We start from the raw sequence: 23,057 nt of genomic DNA, 5'->3' as shown, positions 1-23,057 counted from the left end.
AATGTCGTTACACTCCAGATAGACTTCAGGAAAAAATGCTACCTCTTTTTTTTCCAAACATGAAGGGTTAATTGTTTATTGTATATCAGTGCTGCACAATTGTCATTATCAAAGTTAGCTGGCAAATACCATAGTTACCTGAGGAGGGGCAGGGCAAAACGGACATGCTGACAGAGAGTTAATATATTAACTTTGGGGAAAGAGTGATGGAATGTGAAAGAGCCAGGCTGGAGAGGGTTAGGGAGGAATCACACTGCAGAGGCTGATTGGGCAGTGCTATTTTTTGAAGGTACAGTAGAACCATGATCTCATTCAAGTAGGCCCTGGTGATGAGTAACTGTGAGAATTAATTATTGAGGCCAGTTTAGTCTATAGGGATTCTAGTCTACTCTATGGTATCTTATTTTTCTTGGGAAAGTGATAGAGGATAGAGGATAACTTTCTCAGCTGACCCAGATGCCTCATTTATTAGAAGCTGACACTTAAAAAGAAAATCTGTTTATTTTCAGAGAAGGGGGAGGGGCAGAGGGAGAGGGAGGGGAAAATCCCAAACAGACTCCCCACTGAGCACGGAGCCTGTTGTGGGACTTGATCTCAAGACTCTGAGATTACGACCTGAGCTGAAATCAAGAGTTGGATGCTTAACTGACTGAGCCACCCAGGTACCCCATAGAAACTGATACTTCTTTTTTCTTTTTTTTGAAGATTTTATTTATTTTATTTGACAGAGATAGAGACAGCCAGTGAGAAAGGGAACACAAGCAGGAGGAGTGGGAGAGGAAGAAGCAGGCTCATAGCAGAGGAGCCTGATGTGGGGCTCGATCCCAGAACGCCGGGATCACGCCCTGAGCCGAAGGCAGGCGCTTAACTGCTGTGCCACCCAGGTGCCCAGAAACTGATATTTCTGATGAGGAAATTATCCATGTGCTTTTGGGAGAGGGTGGGATATTGACATTCTCTGGCTTCCACTAGGGTATTATTAAAAAAGAACATAAGGCAATCAAGCAACACAGGTGATCTTTCCAAATGCAAACCCGTCCCTCACCCCACCCCTTCTTCCAGCCTGAGCATTTCCAGGTCTTCTCAGTGAGAAGCGGTCATTCCCTGTGTGAGTGAGGGCTCTTTTGAGGAAAGGCGATAGAAACTCAAATCGAATTAAGTGGGCCAAGAGGTGAACTTGATGGTTCATGAAATTGGAAGGGTAGGAGTATAACTGATGGTCAGAACCAGAACTATAGCACTAATTTTCTCTCAACTTATGTCTGTTTCTCTATAGTTGGTGATTTCATTCTCTTCCACTGCAAAAAGGTGAAAGCCCAAAAGGTTTCTCCCCTCATTTCCATTTGAAAAGTCCTTGGGATGGACTTTGATTTCTGTCACAGACTTAGGCTTCAACCCAATACTGTGTGGCCGTGGAGATGAAGTTAGTTCTTATTCAGATTGCATGATTCAGGGTGGGAAGACTATATTGCCCAAAAGTAGGGAACAGGTGACTGTAGTCATTCCCTAGAAGTGGCCCCTGGGTGTTTACTGTGAGTTGGGTACTCGGCATCCATGGTCTGTGATATGTTACCGTCTTGTAGCTAATCTTTTTTTCTAACTTCTTAGTCCCTGTACATCCTACTAGAGATGAACCTTACTTAGAAGGCTCCCTTTGTGCACTTGTTGAGTACTTATTGTGTGCCTGGTTTTGGAAGGGATTTGGAGATACAAAATTGGTTCAACATGGTCTCTATCCTCAAAGGACACATGCACTTGCGTTTATAAATGAGGAAGTGCAGACATTATACAACCATTACTGCAAGGCCCTGATTAATATTTTTAAATTTAACTGTGTAATTAAACTACTGTAATTGTAGCTTCAATTTATTAGAATTTTCCTTTCAGTGTTTCTCTATTTAGTACTCTAGAGATCAAATTAGACTCAACTGAGCTTAGAACTATGGAAGCTGAATGGCTGAATTCTCTACTTCCCCCATAGCCTCAAGAAGCTGTATGTACACGTAACAATCTGTGGGCTAGTTGCCCTGGTAACACATGTGCATTTTGCCAGACCCTCAGAAAGATGTGATCTCTAAATAACCTTAAAATTAACAGGCTAACAGCAAAGATTTCATAACAATTCAGAAGAAGAGGCAGAAAATGTGAGTCTGAGGTGACACTTGTAAACCTGCTGAGGTAGTAAAATATATGGGATTTCAAAAGGCTGAGAGACTACAAAGCACCAACATCAGAACAGTAATCGAGCGTATTTTTTCCTCAGTTCGATCCTCACATCTAAATGCTTCGAAGGAAATTAGAAAAAATGGTTTAAAAATGTATTTAGCCCAACGTCTTTTAGAGTGGATATTAGAGTTGATGTTAGATCACATTAAAAATGGAATCTACTCAAAGAATTATTAATTGCATGTTTTGACCTGTCTCCTTTCCTGTCTTCAGCGTTCATTTGACTAGGTTTCCCAAAACTACTTTATTCTCTAGTGAATAAATAAAAAGTGGATACTTTTTCATGCACGGCTCATCATTTTGTGTTGTAAAATTGGATGGAAGAAGCATCTGTTTTCTCCCTAGGCTGGTTCATAATTGACATATAATGTGGTATAATTTTACGGCATACAGTGTAATGATATATTTTGTATATTTTGCAAAATGGTTACCACAATAGGTTAATGCCCTTACCTTACGCAGTTACAGATTTTTGTATGTACTTTAAAAATCTACTCTCTTAGCCTCTCTCAAATATACAACACAGGATTGTTAGCTATAGTCACCATGCTATGTATTACACCCCCAGAACTCAATCATTTTATTAGTGGAATTTGTACCCTTTCACCACCTTCACCCATGTCCTTCTCCCCCAAACCATCCTCCCCCAATAACCACCATTCTTTTTTCATTTCTATCAGATTGCTATCTCTTGGAGATCCTGTTCTCGATATATGCCCAGAAGTGGAATTGCTAGGTCATTTGGTAGTTTTATTTGGTAGTTTTATTTTGGATTTTTAGAGGAACCTCTAAAAACCTCTAAAAATGTTTTCCATAGTGGCTGTACCAATTTACATTCTCACCAGCAGTGTATAAGGGGTCCCTTTTCTCCACATTCTTGCTGAGCGCCTTTTGTGTACCCGTTGGCCATTTGAATACCTTTTTTGGAAAAATGTCCATTCAAGTGCTTTGCTCATTTTTAAATTGGATTACTTGTATCCTTGCTATTGAGTTGTATGAGTATATTATACATTTTTGATATTAACCCCTTATCAGATATGTGGTTTGCAAATATTTTCTCCCATTCTGTAGGTTGCCTTTTTATTTTGTTGATCGTTTCTTCCTCTGTGCAGAAGCTTTTTGTTTGAGGTAGTCACACTTGTTGATTTTTGCTTTTGTTGCTTGTGCTTTGGGTGTCCTATCTGTAAAATTGATGTCAAGACCAATGTTAAGGAGCTTTTCCCCTATGTTTTCTTCTAGCAGTTTATGGTTTCAGGTCCTACATTTAATCCATTTTGAGTCAATTTTTGTGAGTGGTGAAGTACATTTCATTCTTTTGCATATGAATATTGAGTTTTCCCATTGCCATTTACTGACGAGATAATCTTTTCTCCACTGAGCATTCTTGGTTCCCTTGTCAAATATGAGTTGACCATATACGCATGGGTTTATTTCTAGGCTTTCGACTGTTCCATTGATCTATGTGTCTGTTTTTATGTCAGTATTAAACTTTTAATTACTATGGCTCTGTAATATAGTTTGAAATCAGGAAGTGTGATGTTTCTGGCTTTGTTCTTCTTTCTCAGGATTGCTTAGGCTATTTGGAGTTTTTTGGTTCCATATGAATTTCAGGATTGTTTTTCATATGTTTATGAAAAATGCCATTGGGTTTTGATCAAGATTTCATTGAGTCTGTATATCACTTTTGGTAGTATGAATTTTAACAATACTAATTCTTTCAACTCATGAAAACAGAACATAATGTCATTTATTTGTGTCTATTTCTTTCACCAGTCTTATAGTTTTCAGTGGACAGATATTTCACCTCCTTGGTTAAATTTATTTTTAAGTATCTTGTTTTTTTTAATTGCAAATCCATATTGTAAATAGGATTGTTTTCTTTATTATTATTATTATCTTTTGGGGAGAGAATTTACTGTTAGTATATAGGAACACACTGATTTTCATATGCTGATTTTATATACTGCAACTTTACTGTGTTCATTGAATTGTTCTAACAGTTTTTTTGGTGGTACCTTTAGAATTTCTATAGGTAAGATGATATCATCTGCAGAAGCAATTTTCTTTCTTTCTTTCTGATTCAAATGCCTTTTCTTTCTTTCTCTTGCCTAATTGCCAGAACTCTCAGTACTCTGTTAAATAGGAGTAGCGGAAAGTGGGCCCCTTGTCTTGTTCCTGATCTTAGAGGAAAACGTTTCAACTTTTCACCATCAAGTGTGATGTTAGCTGTGGGTTTGTCATGGTTTTATCATGTTGAGATATATTCCCCCCTTAAAATTTTTTCTTATTATTTATTTTTGGAAAGACAGAGAGAGCACACATGCACACACACAAACAGGTGGGCCTTCCCATCTGGTTCTCTACTTGGGCAAGGCTACTGCCCATGCTCTGAGGTCAGGGGATACCACTGGCTGGGCTCAGTCTTCAGGTAGGTTTGCTGCATGGGCTCCCTAATTTATCCAATTAGGCTGCTGCTGGCTATGCTCTGTGGTCAGTTTGGGCCACTAGATGGGCTCTGCAATCACCTTTAGTCGGGCAGAACTGCTGGCTTTGTTCGTTGATGGGGTGGTGCCACTGGTGGGATTCCTCAATTGGACAAGTCTATAGGGCTTGGCTCTGTAATCCTTCTTGCTCAGGGGTCTCAGGTTGTGATTCTTGACTAGATGGTGTCACTGGATGGACTCTGTTCAGGTGCGCCGTGGCCTGCTCCCAGATGGTTCTAGTTGTCAGGCTCTGCTCTGGGATCAGGTGGGGATGAATACTGTGCTCTGAAGTTGGGGAAGGCTGCAGGCTGGGTCCACGGCGAGGTGGACTGCTGACTGTGCTGCCTTGTTGGGCAAGGTCATAGGCCAGGCTCTTTGGTCAGGAGGCCCTTCCGGCTTGATTCTGCACTTGGGTGTGGCTAGGAACTGAAGTCTGGTAGGATTTTCTGGTCCTTTGTCAGGTGGGACTGGGGATATGCTTCACGATTGGATGTGGTCACTGGCCACGCTTCCTGCCTGGGAGAGGCTGTAGGTTGCATTCAGCAATTGCGCCAGGCTTAGGCTGGGCTCTGCTGCTGGGTGGGGCTGTAGACTAAGCTCTCGTGCAGCCAGGGATGCTCTGATTAGGCTTCCCTGTCTAGTCTCGCGGGACTGAACCCTATATTTAGCAGTTAGGTGGGGCTGCAAATTTGGTTTCCTGCCTCTCGCGGGTTATAAAACCGGCTCTACCTCTAGTAATGCTCTCAGGCTAGTGACCTGAATCAGTCTGAACTGTCCACCAACTCCCCGGCCAGACAGGTCCATCGTCTTGGCTCTGCGGAGGGACAGATCTGCTGCCTGGGCTCTCTGGGTGTAACTAGCCGCAAGCACTGCTGTAGGACGCGCTACCACAGTTGCCTGGGTTTTCTCGCCAGACTTCCTGGCAGGGTCGGACTGGAGGCTTTACGCAGCGGTAGGTGGAGCTTCAAATTTGGTGGCTTGCCCAGACAGGGAGCAGGACGGACTCCGTGCAGGCACAGTTCAGTGGCTGGTGACCTGAGCCGGGCGGAACTGCCCACCAAGTACCCTGGCCAGACTGGTCCACCGCCACGGCTCTGCAGATGTCCTGAGCCACTCGCTGGGATCTCCGCTTGGTCGCTGCTGGGAGGAGCAACGCAGTCTCAGATCTGAACGCCGGATGCGGTAGGTCTCGCGCTTCTCCATTTTGGGGCGGATACTCGGTGGCCCAGCTCCACAGATTTCCCCAGTGATTCCTGTGAGGTGCAACCAACTGGAACTCCCGGGAAACGCCTCTCAACACTGGGGCAGCTGCATGTCCGCCTGAGGCTTTCACTTTCCCGCTGGAGAAACTGCAGGCCCAGGAAAGCCGTCTGAGTTTGGCGCGGTGCTCGCGTGGGCGAGGGGCGAGGCCGACAGAGGGTAGCCGCTTCCAGCGCGCCTTCTTTGTCCCTGTGGTCCAGGGCCTTGCTTCACCCTCACCCCTGGGTTCTGGGATTTTCACAGTGGTGCCTTATCCATGGAGAGTTGCTAACTGGTCTACTCCTGAGGGGGACCGAAGTCAGAGCGACCGGTGCCGCCATGTCGATGACGTCACGACCTGGGCGCCACATCTTGATGCTCTAGTTTGTATTGAGCATGTTTTGTGCAGAAACAGTCATAATATTCAGTTAAAGGGGCTGGTCGTTGCAATGCGTAGAATTGTTGTAAACAGATTTAGCTACTGTGTAGTTTTGTGACGAAATGCTAAGAGTGACAATCAGGCATTGAAACCCTCCAGAAAAGAAGTGAGGAAACCTCTCCTGGTAGGGAGACGCAGGAAAAGTTGCAGAATTGACGAAGGAACAGATCTGTGAAGAAATGGATTAGTATACATAAATATTTACAAGGACAACAGATGTATTCAGACGCCTTTTTAGAGCAAATCAAACGTTTGAGGTTGAAATGAGCTGGCAAGGCATCTCCTTGACTTGTCTTTTTATCTGGCCTTCCCTCTTCCTTTGGTTGTTTCTAGGTAGCTCAGCATAAACACCTAGGAAATGAAATCTCTGAAGGGCTTGTTCCTATGAAAAGGCAAGATTAAAGTAGATTCTTTATGCTCTCAAGTCAGTTGGCCTTTTAATATGTTGCTGGTACAAAAAATTTATTCCGCCTTCAACAAATTTTTCATGGCTTCCTCATTTCCCCTTCTTCCAACATAACTTCTGTTTCATGGTGAATGAAATCTTGCTTTCAGCAATTTCAAAGTATCTTCACCTTATCCACATGATTTTAGGGATCAGAGAAGAGGCCAGATTAAATATTAACCTTCAACTGTGTTGTTCATGCTGACACTCAGGCAAATCCGACTTTTGTGGGCTGATGTTTGGCAGGGGGTCCTATTTTTTGCAGCTGTAGGCTAGAAATTACAGAATTTATGCAAAGTTAAGGTCTGCTTTGTGTGAAATTAAATGATAAAATGAGCAGTAGAAACTTGGCAAGGTATTCTTTTTTATTAACCAAGTGAGGAAAACTCCCTTTATTATAACCTTGGAAGCGTTTTTGTTCTTTTGTTTTTTTTTCTTCTACCTTTCTGTCATTCTGTCTTTTATTTGCTTTTTCATTTTAGTAGTGATAGGGAGAGGGGAGCAGGGGAGCAGGTGTTCCTAACTGTAAATCCTACCTCCCTGACGGGGTGGTTAGGTTCTCTAAGATTTTCTGACATCTTTGTGGATTGTCTCATAGCTATAGGACATTTTTTTCCCTTTGTGATATATGGGTTGTGAAGTCACTGTGTCGACTATATTCAACACCTGGGGGTTATTGTGGGTTGTAGAAGAGTGTGTTATGAGCACTGGGTACAACATAGTAGTACTGACTCAGATTTCACTGACAGGTAGAATTGCATATTGTGTTTGACCAATTGGAGTTAAGATTATTTTTTAACTCTTCTACTGTAATTCACATACATCTCCCTTTTAAAAAATAATATTTTTATTCTTCCTGGCTAGATCTGAAATTGCTTTCTTCCACACAGCTCAAAGTTTATAGCATATTATCGTCATTTATTCTGAGCTGGTAGTAGTGTTATCTTTACTTTAATCACTGGCAGAGCTGGGGAGCAGAGCTTTGGCACAATTTCTTGTTTTACCTTATCATTTGGCCTTCATGATAGGTTTTTATATAACTTTTTCTTTTTTAGGTAATGTAAAATGTTAATTTTTTTTAGAAAAAAGATCTACCTACCTTTTTCATAGAAGAAGAATGAGACAATAAAAAAATTAAGTTTAATAAACTGGTGGACTGACAATTCTAAACTTATAATATGCCCATATACTCATTTTTGCTGGCATTTTTTTCACTTTGGAAGACAGGCATTATTCAGTTTCTGCTTCCTTAGAGTTTGGGTACTGTCACAATATTCTCTAGGCTTTCAGAAGTTTGCTAATGATTTAATCCAATTGTTAAATTACCCTAAAATTTAAGCTAGAATTAAACAAAAGTAATTTGATAATCTTTCACTAGATATATTCCAATTTTATAACAACAGATTCTTGGTTCACGTTTTGGCTGCTGTTCTGTTCAGAGAAATAAATGAGCTCTTAGTGAAAATCAAAGTTAATAAAATGTTTAGCATTTAAAGATTTTTTATACCACCTTCTATTTAAAGCTTCTTTTCCTATAAGGTGCACTATATTTCTGGTGTTTTTTTATGCTTAATAGTCAAAGATTCTCCAATCCCCATAGAAGCTTCCTGCTAAAACCTCCTGTGATGTGCTGCGAACGGGTCTATGATAAAGATAGTCTCTAATTCCTTATCTGGACTCTGTTCTTCTCTTTTGCCTTCCTTTTCTCACCTGTTCCTTTTCTCCTTGACCCTGAATTCTTTTCTTATCTGGCATAACTGCTATAATTCCTGCTGATAAGTCTCAGCTAGAGATTCTGTTTCCTGCGGAGGGCAGGAAATGTTGCTTCTCCTCTGTGATTGATAAGAGGTGCAGAGCCCTGCTGAGCAGCTGCAATAAGCAAATCCCTGCTTCAGCAGAAGTGGGTGTTTTTAAGACATTGATCTCCACCTGAGAGTTTGCCTTACTTGTGGGGGGTCAGGAAGGATGTCTTGGTGTACTGATATGGTCACTGGTCAATCTGTGGTTCTATCCACTGCGGAGTGATCATGCCAAGTTGGAAGGGGACCACTAAGGGCTGAGATTATGGCACTCAATCATGATTTATGTTGATAATAAGTACAACTACATTGCCCTCGTGGCCTTTATATTGAGTTGTTTTTGTTATGACTATTATTGTTCAAGAATTACATTTTCCAATTAATGGAAGTACTTTAGGTACATTATCTATAATAATCATTTTTAATGATAACAACGGATATGGAAATTAGGCCAGAGCATAAAATTAAGGATATTTGAATAATTATAGTGCAATCAAGTCAAAATTACTGACGTCTATTTGATGCTGGATTATGTGGAAAGCAGCACAAGAACATACGTGCTTTGGAAGTTGAAAGTACATCAGATTTTGACAGCACATCTGCATAAATTACCAAGTAGTTTGGGTGATTTTTTTTTTCCTCCATAAATCTTCAAGTAAAAATAATAGTTGTAAGGATGAGTTTTGAATTAAACTGGAGTGAGTAAACCAATATTGCAAGTAACTTCTTTTAATGTGTGAAGATGTGCCGTCCGACCAACAGAATTGACTAGAGGGAAATGTGATAAATTGAGTCAATGATGAAGCATATAAAATGTATTTGGGGGGCACTTGGGTGATTCAGTTGGTACAGCATGTGACTCTCGATCTCTGGGTTGTGAGTTTGAGCCCCATGTTGGGGATAGAGTTTATTAAAAAAAGGAAAAAAAAAAAAGAAAAAAATGTGTTTGGTTGAAGGAATTGGTGGATAAAACAAATGTAGTTTTATATGTCAAATATTTCTTTATACCATGTTAGCAGTGGAATGTAATACCTCTGGATTTAGAAGCATATGCCTTGATCAGTAATATATTTGATGATACAGATGAAATAAGGAGGAGTAGGTTATGTATGAATATTCGACTTTTTTAAGGCCAGAAACATGAAGTGGGTCAAGGACATAATTGGAATAAGACCAAATGGGATAGAAGTCTAGGTAAAGGTGATCTGCATAGGCGCAGTTTCTTCAGTGAGTGACCTCTCTTTTCATGCTACTATATTAAAAAATTATTAGAGATAACTGGCTATTCAAATAATGCCCTTCTTTCCAAAGATATCCATACTTTAATCCCTAGATCCTGTTTAATATGTTACATTACATGTCGTAAAGGATTTTGCAGATGTAATTAAGGTTATGGATCTTAAAATAAGGAGATTATATTGGATTACCCAGGTAAACCCCATATAATCACATGAGTCCTTTAAAGCAAAAAAGAAGGTAGAAGAGTCAGAGAGATGTGGCCGAAGAGGAAAACAGAGGAGATGCTGTAGGTGAAGTCAGATTCCACCCATGGGAAGGATCTGATATATTGTCCCTGGCTCTGAGATGCAGGGGCCTTGTGCAAAGATGGAAGGAGGCCTCAAGAGCTAAGGATAGCCCCTAGCTGATAGCTGGCAGAGAAATGGGGACTTCAGTCCTAAAATAGCAAGGAACCGGGTTCTGCCAACAACCTGAATGAACTTGGAAGAGGATTCTTCCTAGACCTTCCTAATAAGAGCCTAGCTTGCTAATGTTTTGATTTTGGTCCTGTGAAACCTGGAACAGAGAAGCCAGTTGAGCCAATTTGGACTTCTTACCTATGGAACTGTGAGATAATACATTTGTATTATCTAATTATCTCTAATGCTTCTAAATCCAGAGGTATTACATTCCACTGCTAACATGGTATAAAGAAATATTTGACATATAAAACTACAACGTTTTAAATTTGTGATTGTTTGTTAGGGCAGTGATGGAAACTAAGACAGTAACATATAGTGAAATGCTCAGATTTTAAATTTACATCTTGATGAATTTTTCTCCGGCTGTAGAACACGTAACCATCAAATCAAGAGAGAATATTTCCAGATCCTTTAAAAAGCTTCCTCATGCTCCTTTCCTGTCAATCCCCTCTTGCTTGCCCTAGAGGTAATCACTATTTTGACTTTATTACCATAGGTTACTTTTGCCTGTTTTTGAACTTCTATCTAAAGGAATCATGTATGTACTCTTGTGTCTGGCTTGTTTTGTTATATGTCTGTAAGGTTTTCCATATTGCTGTCCATAGCAATAAGCTTATTCTTTTTTTATTGCTACACAGTAATATGCATCTGCTGTGCAGCTTTGTAAATTGCTATTCATTGTATGGATATAGCACAATTTATTTGCCCATTCTGCTCTTGATAGATATTTAGATTTGTTCTGGTTTTTGACCGTTATGAATAAAGATGTGATGAACATCTTTGTGCATATCTTTTTGGGGGACGTATGTACTCATTTCTCCTGGGTGTATAATAAGAAGGGAGTGGAATGGCTAGGTTATACGATAGGTTTATCCGTAGTTGATATTACCAAACAGATTCTGCTTCTTATTCTCTGCCTATTTTGGACTTTTTCCAAAGAGTACCGATGGGACAAAAGAGAGTCTAAGAAACAGAAACACATACATATGCTTAGCTATTTTATTGTGAGCAAATCATTGAAATTCATTGGGAAAAAGAAAGTCTTTTCAATAACTAATGCTAAATCAATTGGCTCTCTATGGGGAAAAAATATGAACCTTCTTCCCTAGCTCACACTGTACACAAATTATGGTTCGAATTGGTTGATAGGACTAAATCTAAAAAGAAAAAAAGTAAAGCTTCTAGAATAAAATATAGAAGAATGTATTCATGACCTAGAGGTAGTGAAACACTTCTTAAACAGGATATACAAAGCATAATTCATAAAGGGAATAGTTGATAAACCTGACTTCATCAATATCAAGAACTTCTGGTTACTGAAAGACACCATTAAGAGAGTGAAAATGCAAATCTTAGACTGAGAGAGGATATTTGTAATGCATATATCAAACATAGAATATGGAAGTAACTCCTGGAAATCTGTAAGTAAAAGACAAGCAGTTCAAAAAAAAGGGCAAGCAGTTCAATAAAAAGTGGGCAAAGGCTTGAATGGGCATTTCACAAATATGGATATACCAAAGGCCAAGAAGCCTATAGACAGGTGCCGACCATTGTCGGTCACCAGTGAGATGAGACACAATAAAGATGCCATGACACAGATAGCAGAATGGCTAGAATTATGAAGAGTGCTTTTAACAAGGACACGAAGCAACCGTAACTCTCATATTACTGGTGGGAGTTAAATTGGTGCAATCAGTTTAGACAAATGTTCTGCAGTATCTATGACACTTAATCACATTAATATTTTAGTAAGTAAAAACTCACCAGAGGAATAAAAGTAACAAGGAGTGGTGCTATGAGAGATTTTGTGAACTCTCTCTCTCTTAAAGACTGGAGTGATGGTGGGAGGTGTATAAAAAAGCACTTGAGGGGTAAATAGAGGGATATACTGCATCTGTGTATTTGAGAGAACTAAGACTGTGTAAGCCTCTTTCTTCCACTAGCAGGGCTGCAACTATAATAAATCAAATGTTTGTGAATAAATCAAATGTTTGTGAAACTATATGGCCTCCTCACCTACCTGACTTTTTTCCTTTGCTGCAGAACAGGATCCAGAATTTGTGAGATGGTCAGTGAGCACTTTTGTGAGTTGGCTTGGGCTGTCAGCCAGGGTGGCAGCCCCTCCTCATTTGCTCTTCTATAGCTGCTGCTGAAGACCTGGAAGGGTTCGGGTCTGCTTTATCAGGAAGCTTGCTAATCGGTGATGGTTTTCAATAGAAACATGTGAAAGTTTTACCAGAGCAGTTTCACATTCCTCTTAAATACTCTAAAATTATCAGTGTATTTTAAGTTACTACACCGTAAAAATGTTACTCCTTCCAGAGTTAACATTTTCCTTGTAAAACCAAGCTTTAGGTGTTTTCATTATTTTTTTCCAGATTTTATTTTTAAGTAATCTGTACACCCAACGTGGGGCTTGAACTTACAACCCCGAGAGCAAGAGTCACATGCTTTACCGACTGAGCCAGCCAGGTGCCCCGAGGGGTTTTAATTTTTAAGAAGACATTTACAAAGCTAGAGTTATTTGCGTAACAGGATTTCTCTCTTTTTTGTGCCCTCTGTTAAGAGTCAGTCTTTGTTAAGTCTGTTCTCTGTTCTATGTTCACAAAAAAGGTCCATTTTGATGACTAAGCAGGTTACAGAGAGATGAGGACAGCATCTTTAGCCGCCGCTGGCACCGATTCTGCTCCTTGTCCTGACGCTGTTGATAGATTGCCCTTATTCCTTCTTGTTCATCATCACTTACTTTTGTCTTGTTATAGAAACCACTCTCAGGCATTTTAATATTGAAGACCTTTTGTTTCCCCCATGTCCATTTCTTCAATGATATAGATGAATATAGACTCTAATACTTTTCTGTTGTTCTTATTGGCCAGAGGAAAGTCAACAACTTGATTGTTCTCAGAACCTGTCTCATGCCTCATTAGGTACTGGGGGTAAGCAGACGGCAGCAGCATTACACGGCTCTGCAGAAACATCTGATTTATTTTTATGAGCAAGTTATAGTCTTTAAGACATGAGCACCAAAGTCACAAGTGGTACCATATACATCATAAAAATGAAAGATGTTTTCTTACATGTCATGAAATAACCCATGCATGTAATTCCTTTGAGGGGGAAAAAATAAATAGTCACTTAGAACAAATTGATTTTTTTAACCATGTTATACAGTTGTCTTTCCAAAATCAATGATTTGGTTGCCTTGGCAAAAATTAAAAAGCACAAAAATGTTAGCGTTTGTATCTGAGAAGAGTGTGAAAATTCAAGTTTTCCTGGCTTCAAGTATGATCTTTTTATTCTGTTTTTATAGAAAATCTACTCCATTTGGAAGCTTGTACCTATATTCTTTTCTTTAGAGCAAAATTCCTTTGTTTAGAAATATGCACCTTCAGGTGATTTCATTAATGACGAATGAGCACAACCAAATATCCTTTGCTAGCAGACTGGCTGGGTTTATTATTTTTTGGATTTATTAGACAATAATAATAACCTTGCATTTCCAATATTTTATCATTTACAGATTGCTTTTTCTTAATAAGCTTGGTAGGTAGTTTTCAGTCCCTATTTTTCAAGTAGGAAAACCACATCAGAAGTTAATTTATATGATTAAGTGGCGGACAATCAGGTTAAAATTCAGTCTTCCTACAATGGGGTCCTAGGGTCTAAGTCTTAATTCTTTTTTTTTTTTTTTTAAAGATTTACTTATTTATCTGAGAAAGAGAGAGAGAGTGTGCATGTGAGCAGGGGGAGGGGCAGGGGGAGAGAGAATCCCAAGCAGACTCCCTGCTGAACACAGATCTCTGGACTCTGAGATCATGACCTGAACCGAAATCAAGAGTCAACCACTTAACCAACTGAGCCACCCAGATGCTCCCTAAGTCTTAATTCTAATCTTGATTTTAGTTATTTATAATTGCTCTTCTAAAAATTTGTGAGAATTGTTCCTTGATGGCTTAGCAAACTTAGAGGATCAAACTCAGAGCTGGGCATCAAAGGCCCTGAGTTCTAGTTTGGACTCTTAATTCAGAAAGCATAGTACCTACAACAGGTTTCTTAGTCAGAAATCAGCAAAATATTTCTCAGGGGCCTATAGAATGCAAAGTATGATATTAGGCACTGTGGCACCAAGAAGTAGGAAAAATTCTTTTACTCTAAAGAACTTAGAGTCAGCTTCTGGAGACAAGTTTTATTGTAAAGGTTCAGTTCAATCTAACGTTAAGGCATTATAAGGCAGATCAGTCATTACATCTTTAAAGCTGAGATCTCTTTTAGTCCTTCCTTCTTTGTTTTTTTTAAGGTGAGAACCCAAAGTTTGGAGAAGTAAAGTGACTTTGTAATGGGGGTCCAAAGATGGATTAATAGCAGAGTTGTGCTTAGACTGGGGTGCTTTGGTGTGTAGTTGAGTGTTTTCTGTTTTACCATTCTAAACTGCCCCAGGAGTTGGGCAGACTATTAATGTAATATGTTCTGAGAAGGAAAAGTCACTGCATTCTGAGAAAAAGCCATGGAGGAGCAGACATCTGAGCTGACTCTTGAAAGATGTACAGAATGTAGATAAGGGGTGTGGGAAGGGCTTTCCAGGGGGACCAAATAGGATGGATTAACACATTTGGGATGAGACAATAGGAATGAAGTAGGTACTTTCTCCTGTTGGAAAGTATTGGGAAGGGAAGCTTGGAAATCCAAAGAGAGAAATCATGGTGACTTTTTAGAGAGGTTCATTTCATTTCATTTCATTTCTTTTTTAAGAAGGCTCCATGCCCAACATGGGGCTTAAACTCATGACCCTTAGATCGAGTTGCATGCTCACTGACTGAGCCAGTCAGGTGCCCCTTTAGGGAGGTTTTTTTACAGTGGAGAGCAGGATTGATAATAGTATGTGAAAAACTAAAATAAAAGAGATCAAGTTGGAGGTTATTGAAGCGGTTTAGTTATTAACGATGAGAGCCTAATTGACATGGTGGTGTGGAAATGAGAAGAAGCTTATAGATGTGAGAACTCTCGAAGGACGAACTGAAAGAAGTTGATGACAGCTTGGATTGGGGAAGTGGCAGAGAAGATGCAGGCAAAGGAGAATGAACTTTGAGCCTTGATGGGGAAAACAAATGAAAAATGAGCTAGTATGAGCAGAAAAAGAGAAGTTAGAAGGAGAATCTAGTTTTGAGGGGAAGGTGAAAATTTTATTTGGCTTCAGGTGAGAGGGTAATATCGAGGCAGAAAACTCTACAGGGTGGACAGGAAGACACCTCATGCTCAGTAAAGAGATCACGAGCTGAAGACACAGATTTAGGAAATATCTGCATAGAAAAGTGGGAGTTGAGGTATGACAGTGGATTAAACTGACGACTGGAATGGAGTGGGAAAGCTTTGAGAAAACACCTGCCTCTAAGGGGAGGGAGGTGGGGAGAAGAGTCAGTGCAGGTTGTCTAGGCCCTGAGGGATGGGGGTTAGCCCGGAAGCAGGACAATCAGAAAAGTGTAAGACAAGAATTCAGTTTCAAAAAGAAGGAGGTGGCTGATTTTAACAAGAGGATAAAAATGTTGTATTTTTGAAGTTTTCTGTTGAAAGAGTATTAGGGAGAAATGTAATAATCCTTGTAGAATGGGCCCGGGAAATCTATTAAAACTTGCTTCCCAGTCTTGTAGGGGTGTGCGGGTAGGAGATGTTTCTAGAACTTGGTCTGGTGGTTTTCTATATTTCCTAAAAAATAAAGAAACAAACCCACAAAAATAAACAAAACCTAGTCAAATAAACAACCTTGAATAGAGGTGCAAAAAGATAACTTTTTATTGGTGTTAAGTACCAATTTCTCTTTGATTTGTTTCATCCTCATTTTTTATGGTATTAAATTTTCACTGTTACTATTATTTTACTCCAAGTGGTTGACTTTAATTAATTAATTAATTAAATTTGAATTCCACTATAGCTAACATACAGTGTTATATTGATTTCAGTGATTGAACAATTCTATGCATTATTCAGTGCTCATTAAGATAAGTGTACTCTGAGTTCCCATCACCTATTTCACTCATCCCTTCACCCACCTCCCCTCTGGTAGTCATCTGTTTGTTCTCTATATTCGCTGTTATTTTTAAAAGCAGATGTCCTATTTAGAGTGTAAAGGAATTGGATGAATGTTCTTTCATTTCTCTGGGAAGTATCACCCTAAATTGAAAACAGATAGATTTTGACAAGTAGACAAAGGAGATTTATTTTCAGAGAGGACTGATTTAGTAATTATGATTTAGGTGATTTGAAGCATTGTATCATCATTTCCTAAACTAGTTTGGAAAAAAGAAAGGATTTTAAAAAGTGTGTTTAAAAAGAGTGTTGTTGGGGCGCCTGGGTGGCTCAGTCGTTAAGTGTCTGCCTTTGGCTCAGGGTGTGATCCCAGAGTCCTGGGATCGAGCCCCACATCAGGCTCCTCCGCTAGGAGCCTGCTTCTTCTTCTCCCACTCCCACTGCCTGTGTTCCCTCTCTCGCTGGCTGTCTCTCTCTCTCTGTCAAATAAATAAATAAAATCTTTAAAAAAATAAAAAGAGTGTTGTTTTTTTTAATTGGTGAGAGTAGAGAGAAGTGTGAAGTATGTTACAGCTTTAGATGTGTGGACAATTTAATAAGTTTAGTAGGGTTACTATGAACCCTTGACATTCCAAGTTAACATAACTTTCATTTTCTTTTTTTATGTCTGTTATTAGAACATACTTGGAATTAATTTCTACAACTTTGCTTGCCTTCAAGCTTCCTCCTGGTTTTTATATCTTTATATTTACTGTGAAATGATAGAAGAATATTTTATACACAAATTATATTAGACATTATAATGTAAATCAACTGAAGTGAAATTTATTTTCTATATTTGTAAATAACTTCTTAAATTTTATGGACTCCTTGTCAAGACTGAAAAAAATAGACTGTCAAGATTTTAGAGAGGACATCTAAGAAGTTTTTTAAGCTCAGATACATTCATCAAATATTTTGTTCTATTTTTCTGATTTATATTAAAGTTTTTGCAGTATTGAGTCTTATTTTGTGTGATGAGGTTGAACAAATGTTATTAAGCACTTAAATCTTTTTGGAATATAGTTTGCATAGTAGATTAACAGATCTACTATAGATTTGAAATCTGGACCCCCACATCTAATGATACTTTTTTCTTTTATATTACCATAATTTTATCTCCTAAAATTTTTAAATTTTCTTTCTCAGAGCCTGAGACATCAATGTCTTTTTCTAAATGAAAATGGAAAAAGCCAAGGGTGGGGATGTGTAGGAAGAATTTTGCCAGGAATGTTTAATTTGACATATATTTAATACCTGCATAGCAAGCATATAGCAAGATTGAAATACAACAATATCTCCCCAAACATTAGATCCCAATGTAAAAATTTGAGATCAGATGGAGTTACTTTGTAGCTCCTTCTGGCGACTAAAAGATTTTGGATTTCGTTGTATGTGAATTGTGAGTAATAATTCTTGGGATAATTAGAAAAAAGGCAACTGGGAGTTGGGAATATTAAAAAGAGAAGTAAAGCTAATGATGGAGAAAGAACAAATTTTTATAACAACTGAGATAGACACTGAAAGATAGCTGGTAGAAATACTGGGCCTTGGAAAAAATTCCCCAGTAGCCTCTAGGAGGAAGGGAAGCTACTTGGTTGAGGCTTCAGTGAGCTGAGCCCCTAGGTCTTGGGAACCTGGAGAGACCAGGGCTGGTGGTGGGGATATGGGAGTCAGTTCTGAGTCATAGAATTGAAGGGACCATGGTCATTTAGATGTAGAAAACTAAGTTAATTTATAAACATGTCATTAATATTGAAGAAAAGAGATGGGGAGAGGGAGATTCTGAAAACCGACAGCATGCAAGGGTACAATACCTATCATTCCTAATTTAGATGTGTAAAATGCATGGTTAATATCTTTATTTAGCACGCTGTTTTTGTAATTTTGTTTTACAAATATAAGGTTTTTATTTTTTTATTTCTAACTATCATCTTTTTATTTATTTATTTTGACTTCTCACAGCTTTAGTGATGACGTCGTTTCCCTAAACTGTACTTTTCCTGTGGCTTTAATTTATTGTCTATAAATTTTGCCACAACGATTTTTCTGCTCTTGAACATCTGTGGTTTGGGGAAAACTATTATATGTTTTAAGGAAAACAGGTATAAGTTTGTATAAAAGGATTTCAAACAGTAAAGCTGGAATGCCTAAAGCAATTTTGGCTGATATCCGGTCACCATAAAATAATACAGTTTAAAATGGACATGTCTAACCTAAGGAACTTTCCAGGATTAAAATTTCCACCTATGGACATGGAGGTGATCTTTTCCGTCCCAAGAACCAAGTCTTGCCATCTTAAAAACTGAGATTCTCTGCTAAGAGCCTGGAGTAACCTCCTTTTAGTCTTGGAATATAATGGTGAGGGTCCATACACTTTTTTTTTTTAAAGATTTACTTATTTATTTATTTGACAGAGATAGAGACAGCCAGCGAGAGAGGGAACACAAGCACGGGGAGTGGGAGAGGAAGAAGCAGGCTCATAGCGGAGGAGCCTGATGTGGGGCTCGATCCCATAACGCCGGGATCACGCCCTGAGCCGAAGGCAGACGCCCAATGACTCTGCCACCCAGGCGCCCCTCCATACACCTTTATGGAACCCTGGGTCTCAGGATTCACCAGCGCTTGAATATAACTGATCTCATCTGAATAGCCCAGTGAATAACCACGTTTCCACAGCTCTGAGTCTCATCTCCAAATCTGCTTAAATAGTACTGAGGGGTCCCTCAGGGATTAGTGTACTCAGATACAAGTGTGCTGACAATTTTCTACTTTGGTCTCCTCGTCTGGAAGCTCTGGCTTAGCCGCTGCTGTTAATGCCTTTTGTGTAATTGTCATTGACTCTGCTAAGGGTGCACTTTTCTATGCGGCCAACACCCCCAATACTAGTTTCCCTTACAGGTGCTTAGGTTTCAACCTAGATGTTACATTCACAGGGATACCCTCCTGGTCCCTCCTCTTTCTGTGCCTTCATAACTCTCTGTACTTCTTTGTAGACATGCACACTTGTAATTATTTAAGTGATTTCTGTATTTCTTCAATTTTAAGACATACCCTACCCTGATATTTTTAGCATTTTATTTATTTATTTTAAGATTTTATTTATTTGACAGAGAGAGAGAGAGAGAGAGAGAAAACACAAGCAGGGGGAGCAGCAGGCAGAGGGAGAGGGAGAAGCAGGCTCCCCGCTGAGCAGGGAGCTCCATGCAGGGCTCCATCCTAGGACCCTGGGATTATGACCTGAGCTGAAGGCAGATGCTTAACTGAGTGAGCCACCCAGGTACCCCTATTTTTAGCATTTTAGACTGCTTGATATATCTTATAATTGAAAAGAATAATTTTTTTGTGATAATTTCTTTTGATCATGGAGAAATTATTGAGACAATTGAGGACATCTTGCAATTTGCTTGGAATCCTTTTGGGAATGTGATTGGGCATGAATTATTAATTACTTATTCTTTTAGATCCAGCCTTATTTGGCATTAGGAATCTGGGAAATTTCTCCATTAAATTATGGATGATTTTGCTTATAAAAAGTACTGTATGATAAGATACAAACTTTGGCGTCAGACCTGACCCTTTCCTAGTTATGACAATTGAAATAGCATAGTATATGTAATTGGTATGTAGTATAATATGGTATTTAATTGATTATGCATGTAATTATGTGTATAATTGATTTTTTAAGTTAGACACAAATTTTAAAATGTTAAAAATGGAACCAATATTTAATTACAACATTATGGTTAAGGGCTTGAACAGAGGCAACTGTGAAATGATACAGTAGCATAAAGGGGTGTGACTAGCTCCCTGGAGGAGAATAAGCAAGTTTCACAGAATGGGTAGCTTGGAGTTAGACCTAAATGAATAATTATTTAATAAAGTCGTACCCAATCACATTCCCAAAAGGATTCCAAGCAAATTGCAAAATATATACAGTGCAACAAAGTAAACAATAAAAAGACAACTCTAGTATGAGTAGAAAATAAGGTTTGAATAATAAGGTGGAGCCAGAGCGGAGACTCTGAATGCAAAACTACATGCCATAAAATCCTACACATTTGCCCATTCTATTTAGTATTTTCTCTTTCTCTTTCTCTCTCATTCTAAAGAGAGGATTCAGGGAATGGGCAGTGGTAAGACAATCTGTTTTCAAAAATGATTTGTTTAAATTGAAGTATAATTAAAATAATCTTATATTAGTTTCAGGTGTACAATATATTGATTCTATATATTCCTCAGTGCTTACTGCAATGAGTGTAGTCACCGTATAATGTTATTACAATATTATTGACTATTGTATGCAGAAGGGATTGAGAGTGGTAGTAGGAGCAAGGCTGGATGTAGAGAAGCCTGGAAAACCAATTAAGAAGCCCTTGGGATAAGTCAGTTATGTGTAACGAGGGTCTGAAGTACCGGGGTAATGGCAATAGTGGTACAGTGAGAGGGCAGATTTGGATTCCATTAAAATCAAGACTGCTTTCACTTTTGGGATTTTGTTCTTTTTGTGTTTTTTGTGTTTGTTTTTTCCCCCTCAATGTCCATTCTTGTTGTTTTTCAGTAGATACTCCTAGGGGGGACCACAGATCTGATATTCTGGTAATTTATGCATTATATTTTGGGCTATAGCCTCAATGACAATTACCACACATCAATCACAATAAAGTATGGTAATGTTTTGTTCGTCTGGTGGTGCTGCTTAAAAGAGGTAAAAAATGCTTAAGGTAATATCAGCTTTGATTTCTACCATCAGATCATGGATCTGCTCTTGATCCCATTAAACTAAATGAGTAGTTTTGCTTAATCTCTGAAATTAAGAGACAAGGGTGCTTATCCTGTTTGTAATTGCTGAAAGGCTATGGCTTGGTGATACTGAAATTTGCAGTTATGATTTAACTTTTAATAACTTGTTCAGACTTAAATAGACATCTAAAGAGAAAGAAAAATGTAGAGACTGTCAGTAGTGTGTAACACACAACGTAAGGTGACTTCACTTCAGGAGATTTGCCAAAAATCGGTTAACACATCTTAAGGTGGGACAGGTGTAAAAGGAGTTGGGTTAAGAGTCCAACGAAGTTCTTTGGAGGGTGATCTTTCTAATCATCCCACACTTTCCCTCAGCATTATGCCTTTGGTCCACCTTACTTTGTCCCTTTCCTTTATAAACACGAGTGTGCCCATACTGAATTTAAATTGTGAAAAAGTTATGTGAGGTTTCAAGTGTTAATGACTTGTTATGCCATTATTTTGAAACAGCAAAAAGAAAAAAGAGAACATTATGAAAGAGAAATAGTATTGCACAGTAATTTCGTGGCAAAAGTGCCTCTGTTTAATGATTTGTAAAAGAAGTAGGAAGCGTTTTCAGTGAAAACTGCTAATTATTTTGGTTTTCCATGATGAAAACCTGTGATGCTGTTTAAATGTCTCTGTTCATTAGTTTACTCTGCGACACTGGCATGTTTGTTTGCTTTATGTGTTCTTTCACTTCTCTGCATCAAATAAGAGTGATATCGTGATTGAGGAGTTTAAAGTTTTTTTGGAAATTATGGCAGTAGTGTCCTGGCCATGAGAATCGATGACTTTTAAGTTGTGCTATTCAGGATGAGAAGGAATATTCCAATCATCCTTTGGTCTTGTATTTCATTTATCATCATGTATCTTGGAAGACGGTTCTTGTTTTCTCTTTTGTCAGAAACATCCACAAATCAAATAATTATTGATATATACTTGGTGACTTATGTCTAAAATAAATGTAAAGGTTACTAAAGAAATTAACCTTGGTAACAATTGTTTTTGCCTTGCTAATGGCTCTTAAGGAATGATTTAATTGTGCATGTCTGTGGCAGACGGCTCAATGACACTGCCGTTCAAACCAGAAAGGGACAAGGTTGTAAGGTCAAAGACGAGAAATAGCATGTTTTATCACACTCAGATTCGACAAGTTCAAGAATTTTTGGAGCCCAGAGTTTTCTTAAGTTTGATCACAATAGGAATTGTGAATTTATGGACTCTTTTTTTTTTTCTTTTTCTTCCTGCTGTCTGCTTTGCTTTTGCTGGCTGCTGAATTATTGCTTCTTCTTTTCTTTCCACAAGCCCTTTAGTATATGGTGGAGGGATGCAGGAGAGTTTACAGTTGGGCTCATGAACACTTCTTACCTGAGTCCCCGCTGCAGATTTAGGTGTGCTGATTGATCTCCTATCTAGAGTCCAAGGCCTTTCTACCTCTCCAACATGTTCTGTCTGCCCTCATCGGCGGTCTTCTGGTCCCTTACCCAAATGAAAGTAGAATGTGATTCAGCAGACAGTGCACGTGTCACAGAGGGCAGACCCAGATCTGGCTCAGAAGATAAACCACCCAGGTAATTCTGCTATGTTAGGTGTGTGACCTTGTTTCTTAACACTGATTCTTTGGCATTTACTCTAGAATTTATGGACAAAGACCTCCTGCTCATCAGGTGCTTTCAGAAATGGCAATAAAATATTAGCAATCAGGGAAGAATAAATCTAGACCGTAAATGAGTGATTCCTTAGAAACTAAGTAAAATAGAGATGGGACAGTGAATATCTATTTTGTGCCGGGCTCTGTGCTTTTTCACAAAAGCCTTGTTCAAGCCTTTACTTCAGTGTTTCACTTCGTTATGCTCTCTGCTAGGTTGCTCACCTCTC

General features: G+C 38.9%; 1 long non-coding RNA gene across 1 annotated transcript in view; it reads left to right on the top strand.

Annotated features, from left to right (window-relative positions):
- Nucleotides 1-5,696: 5,696 nt before the first annotated feature.
- The window catches only part of LOC121105556, an 80,348-nt gene continuing 62,987 nt past the window's right edge, over nucleotides 5,697-23,057 (top strand). The window contains exon 1 of the long non-coding RNA XR_005838161.1: nucleotides 5,697-5,891. This is a non-coding gene — a long non-coding RNA (uncharacterized LOC121105556). The remainder of the gene's footprint in view (nucleotides 5,892-23,057) is intronic.

The sequence above is a fragment of the Ursus maritimus genome, unplaced genomic scaffold, assembly GCF_017311325.1.
Source record: "Ursus maritimus isolate PB19 unplaced genomic scaffold, ASM1731132v1 scaffold_1, whole genome shotgun sequence".
In the NCBI taxonomy this organism is placed as follows: domain Eukaryota; kingdom Metazoa; phylum Chordata; class Mammalia; order Carnivora; family Ursidae; genus Ursus; species Ursus maritimus.
Note: the sequence above shows the minus strand (reverse complement) of the source record. Positions and strands in the feature narration are given on the sequence as shown.